The 4,948-nt window shown below is 45.5% G+C and overlaps 1 pseudogene; it reads right to left on the bottom strand.

The window, feature by feature from the left end:
• Positions 1 to 2,178: 2,178 nt before the first annotated feature.
• On the bottom strand, positions 2,179 to 2,679 carry LOC101082347 (annotated as a pseudogene).
• Positions 2,680 to 4,948: the final 2,269 nt, after the last annotated feature.

Raw genomic sequence — 4,948 nt, 5'->3', positions numbered from 1 at the left:
TGGGAGAGTGATGCCGGGGAGCTAGGTTTGTGAGGGAAAGAGACAGGTCTGGGTAGACTCCAGAGTAGCAAGGTTATCCGGGGTGCTCCATAAAGGACCTGGAAGTGTTTGGTAGGCTCCTGGTCATACCCCCGGGAAACCCAGCATAAGGCCCGGCAGGGAAGAGGCGAAGACACTGTCTTGGCTGTAACAGATGTGAACTGTGGTTATGGACAGAGCAGGGAATTTGAGTCTCTGAGACTTTCCCTTTCCCTGGCAGTCACATGGTCCTGGTGCAGACAAGCCAACGGAGATCATAGCCATCCATCCACCAGCTCAGTTCTCCCCATCCTTAGCACCTGCTGCTACCACAATCCAAGGCAAGATTCACACTGTCTTCCTCTTCCTCTCTCCTCCCTCTCCAGGCTCTGACTGTTCCGAGGCTTTTCCGAGTCTGTCTGGCTATTTGTTTTGTGTTGTTTTTTAATGTGAAATTTATTGTCAAATTGGTTTCCATACAACACCCAATGCTCATCCCAACATGTCTGGCTATTTGTTTTAACCATATTACACATTTTCTTCGAACAACCCTGCCTCTGCAAAAGAACAGGGAGAGGAGTAGGGCAGATTGAGACACGTGAAGGAAAAACGGTCAGAATTTGGCAAAAGCCAGGACTTGGGGAGAGACGTGAGTTAAAATGACCTGGAGGTTTTTCTGTTAGATGAGTAGCTGGGGCCTTAGGTAGCCATATGGTCATCCGAGGCCTTGCTTCTTTCTGTTCTCACCTTAGGGGCACACACTGGTTCATCCATAGCTGCAGGGTCTGGCCTCTGGGCCCACCTGCTGGTGGTTGACAAGAGTCTGGGCATTTGGTAGAGAGAAGTTCTCTACAGAACTTTTCATACAGTGAATGACTTTCTTACTCACCTCCACTCACACACAGTGAAACTTCTCAGTATTGCAGGTGACAATGTTTCAGGAAATAAATGACAAAACTAAGATTTACATGGCCTGATTTGGAACCTGGGTATTTTCCCTCTCTCGGAGTCAGGCATTCGTGTCCGAAATGGGTGATCTACCGAACAAAGATTGACAGGCGCTGGGCCTTGGTGCCCCGCCACAGTGTGCCATTTAAGTTGACTGAGCAAATTAGCTCACGGGGCATCCCAGAAGGTCTGCTTTGGCTGACCTGCCGAGACTATAGGGAATTGATTGCACTATTCTGTCTACTTGTGTGTATGTTTGAAAGTTTCCAGGTTAGAAAGTTCGAATTTTCCCTTGCAGAATGGCCGCAAGCCCTTTGGAGATAGGGCTTAGGGCAAGTCGAGTTGGAGATAGCTTTAGTTGGGGTTTAGTGGGATACATTTGTGTTCTTTTGTAGTTTCTTTTGTGTCTAGTAGAGTTCTCTCTATCCCTCTGGGGCAGGCATGGCTTTGAAAAATACTCCGGCTGCCCAATGTGCTGACTTAACGGGCATCAAGACGCACAGGTGTTGTTCAGAAGTCAAATCATGATATTAATGTGTCTGTCCCCTGGCACAGAGCACCAGTACGTGAGAGTCAAAGAGAAGGTTTGAGAAGCAGTCGGTGCAAAATCCTCCTTTTCATCAGATGGCTAACATCATATTCTCTTTTTGTAATATTTGATTCTTTGATACCTTATTAAAATTGGAAGTTCTCTCTTCTCGGGAATATAAGAGAACTCAATTATACATGTACTGTATATTTTAAATCTTTTTAAGCATAAGGATTGTTTGAAATCAAATTTAGAAGATTGTTTTTTTATTAAAAAAAAAAGACCTATTTGTTTAATATATTCAACACAAGGACTCAACCAGAGACTTAATTTCAAAAATGACAGCACAGCTTAAGACACAGAGTCCTAGACAGAAATGAAGAAAAGGACAGACTATCTACAGAAGAAATAAAAAGACAATACAAGGAGAGAGGCTAGAGAGTCAGGGTTCTTGGCTAGAGACCTGCTTTGAGTAGGTTTCTTGCAGGTATTTCTTTAAAAAAATTTTTTTTTGAAGTTTATTTATTTTGAGAGAGAGAGAGAGAAACAGAGCACATGAGCAAGGGAGGGGAAGAGAGAGAGAATCCCAAGCAGACTCCACTGCTTGTCAGCACAGAGCCCAACATGGGGCTCGAACTTGAGCGATGAGATTGTGACCTGAACCAAAGTCAGGAGCCTGCTGCTTAACCAGCTGAGCCACCCGGGTGCCACTCTTGCAGGAATTTCTTAAAGGCTGTGGGGTCTTTCCAGAGCTTGGCAGCACGGGTGTTCAGAGGGCTCTCGGTGTTGGCTTTTCCCAGCAGGCTCTCGATGGACAGCAGGATGATCCATCAGGATGTCCAGGCAGATGCTACCCTGGGTGTCCACACTGGGTGGTAGCAGGGTGTGAGGAACTTGACCATGGGTGCATCGTAAGGATAGCCACCGGCAGACTCCAGGCAGAGCTTATACCTCAGGTCTTCATATACTGTGTCAACTGCCCCATGAATGGTCCCCAACCATTTGAAAAGGTTGTCTGATTCAGGGAGGGCAGAAATCCCTTTGTCACCCGACGTCATGAGGGTCATCAGCTCCTGCTGTGGCGTCTTGGCCACGGGGCCCCGGGTGGTGACCCCACTGGGCTCAGCAAAGTTGTGGGTGGTGGCAACACTGGCAGTGGCTGGGTCTCAGTTCTGGGAAGCCATCCAGGTGGCACCAGCAGAGAGACGTAAACTCAGCACGACTACAGCCCAGATTTAGAAGGTTCTCTTTTTGTGGAGCCCAGACTTCTAACAGGATTACAAACACCAAAGAAGCCTGTTTGTGAATACACAGATTTTATGCATTTTATGCATACAGACTAAAAATAATTTAAAAACTGAGATCAGTCATCCTAGAAGGAAGAATGATTATTTTTCTATTTTCTCTGTAGAAAGTAACAGTATAAAATAATTGTAATATGAAAGGCTGATCAAAATGTAAGCAGCCAAAAAATGTACAGGTAGAAGTATTATAGGGGTATATTAACAGTGAAATAATTTAAAATGTGATTTATTGTATTTTCCAGCCTTTAAAAATTGTGATTTGATGTAACCTCTTTTCCCATTCTAAATGTATATTTATTTTTATATTTAATTTTTATTTATAATATTATGTTCCTTCTCTTTAAGAACCCCCTCCGTTCCCCTCCCCATTGTATAAATGTCAGGTGCTACAGTGGCCAGTCCTGCTTAGTTTCCTTCACTGATGCCTCCTTTTCTCTCTGATTTCCAAACTTTGGAGAGCCCCAGGGCTCAGTTCTTAGACTTTTCCTTGTCTGGATTAACTCCCCAGGTATATGGGTAGTCAGGGTTTAACCAGAGAAGCAGAACCACAATGGAATTGGGATTTATTGTTGGGATAAGACCTTATACCATTGGGAAGGAAGGTCTGACATGGGGCAGGAAGAGATCTGAGCACAATTCCTGAGTAGGAAGCACTGGGGTGATGGACAGAGTTGGGACTCCCAGAGGCACATCCACCTGCTACTGTGGGACTACAGCAGAGAGATGGAGAAGCCTAGGGAAGGCCGTTGCCTCTGAGTCTGGTGGTGGGCTCGGGGCCACTGTTGGCCAAGAGGGCCACCAGTTGGGAAGAGGAGCTGGATGAGAGGGAAGAGAAAAGCTGGAGCCACCAGTGCCTAAGTATCTGTCTCTGTCCGCAGCTAATCAAACACCGTCAGAGAGTAATGATGGCTGCTTCACTCCCGCCTCCCAGATTCATGCACATCTCTTTTTTGGTCAGTCTTAATATGGAACCATACAAGAAAAAAGATTCTGGAATATACTTCTGTTTGGCCAAGCGGGCACAGTTCAAAAGCACATGCTAGGTAATCTCACTTTGTCTTGTGGCTTTAATTCCACGCATACTCTGATGATTCACAAATTTCTAATCCCTGTCTGGCCTTCTCTGGAATCCAGATTCATGTCTGACCCCCTCCTCAAGTCACCACTTAGATATTTAATAGACGTTTCAAACCTAACATATAAGAAAAATGAGCTCCTAATCTGCTTTCCTGAACCTGTTCTTTCCAGAATCTTCCTCTGAGGAAGCGTCCAGGTGCTCTGGCTAAAAATCTCAGGATTGTACTTTACTCCTCTCTGTCCCACCCAACAAGTGATTGATCAGAAAATCCCATTGGCTCTTCCTTCAAGAAATATCCATGACTTACTACTTCTACTGTAGAAGCCCCCCCTTCCAAAAGATTCATACCCGAACCCCTAGACTCTGTGAATATTACCCAAAATGGCTTTAAAAAGGGGGTCTGGAGCATTGATAAAATTAATGATCTTGAAATGGGGAGATCATCCACATGAGACCTAAATACAATCACATGTATCCTTAAGGAGGAGGCAGAGGGAGATTTGGGATCTCCCCCAGAGGAGAAGGGGGATATGAAGATGGAGAAGAGAGAGGTGAGAAGATGTCAGCCTGGAAGATTGGAAAGATGTGGCCACAAGTCAAGGAATGGCACAGCTACCAGAAGCGCTCAGAGGCAAGAAGTGGAGTCTAGAGAACACACAGCCTTGCTAACACCTGGCTTGTGGTCCAGTGATACTGACTTTGGTCTTCTGGACTCCAGAACTGCGACAGAGGAAGTTTCTGTTGTCTTGAACACCAAGTGTGTGATAATTTGTTACAGCAGCCACCAAAACCAGTGGCTTACCACTTCCTCTCTGACAGCCATGTTGCAGAGTGCCACAGAGTGTCTGGATTATTCCAGTAGCCTCCTGTCTCCCTGACCCGTTGTCAGTGTCCCACTCACTGTGGTCTACCATTGTCCTGCTCACTGTGGTCTAGTCTCCGCACAGCAGCCACAGTGTACCTTTAAAAATGTAATTCACATCACGTCACTCATCTTTCGAAACCCTTCCACTGTTTCCCTTCTCAGAGTACAATGTACTGTTTTCATAATCAACTTACAGAGCTCTATTT

Source organism: Felis catus, chromosome D3 (genome assembly GCF_018350175.1).
Source record: "Felis catus isolate Fca126 chromosome D3, F.catus_Fca126_mat1.0, whole genome shotgun sequence".
Classification (NCBI taxonomy): domain Eukaryota; kingdom Metazoa; phylum Chordata; class Mammalia; order Carnivora; family Felidae; genus Felis; species Felis catus.
Note: the sequence above shows the minus strand (reverse complement) of the source record. Positions and strands in the feature narration are given on the sequence as shown.